Source organism: Ailuropoda melanoleuca, unplaced genomic scaffold (genome assembly GCF_002007445.2).
Source record: "Ailuropoda melanoleuca isolate Jingjing unplaced genomic scaffold, ASM200744v2 unplaced-scaffold22380, whole genome shotgun sequence".
NCBI classification, from domain to species: domain Eukaryota; kingdom Metazoa; phylum Chordata; class Mammalia; order Carnivora; family Ursidae; genus Ailuropoda; species Ailuropoda melanoleuca.
In genome coordinates, this window is record NW_023192038.1 from 1 (window position 1) to 509 (window position 509).

A 509-nucleotide genomic window follows, 5' to 3' on the forward strand; every position below is an offset into this window, starting at 1 on the left:
GAAAATATTTCCCTCAGAAGTTTAAAGTTAAGAAGTGCTACTCTAAACCTTGACGTTTAGTCACCTTAATGGGGCCAGGAAGGAAGAGTTAGGCCCTGGCAACTGTGGTGGGATGTAGTTCAAGATTCTCCCTGGGATTGGAATCATGGCTCTGTGCTTGGTCATCCCCAGCCTAACCACTGGGCACATCCACAGCTTCAGTAATGCGGGCTAGGAAAACAGGGTTGCCTATTATCCATATCAGTGGAATTTGATACAAAGAGATAGGCGCATCTCTGGAGTTACTATGTGTGAAAGGGTTTGGAGAATATCGACTAAGGAAGCATTTCCCTGAGTAATGAAAAATAACTCGGTTATGCTCATCCACACNCTCATCCACACTTTCTAGAAGGTTATGCAGTATATTAATGTAGAACATAATTAAAAACAACAAAAAAACAAAATTAAATTGTTAAACTTTAGTTGTCAAACAATTAAATTTTCTCATAGACACAGGCCCTGGCAAAAAC

At 40.2% G+C, this 509-nt stretch overlaps 1 pseudogene; it reads left to right on the top strand.

Moving 5' to 3' along the window:
* Positions 1 to 112: 112 nt before the first annotated feature.
* On the top strand, positions 113 to 318 carry LOC117798026 (annotated as a pseudogene).
* The last annotated feature ends 191 nt before the right edge of the window (positions 319 to 509 follow it).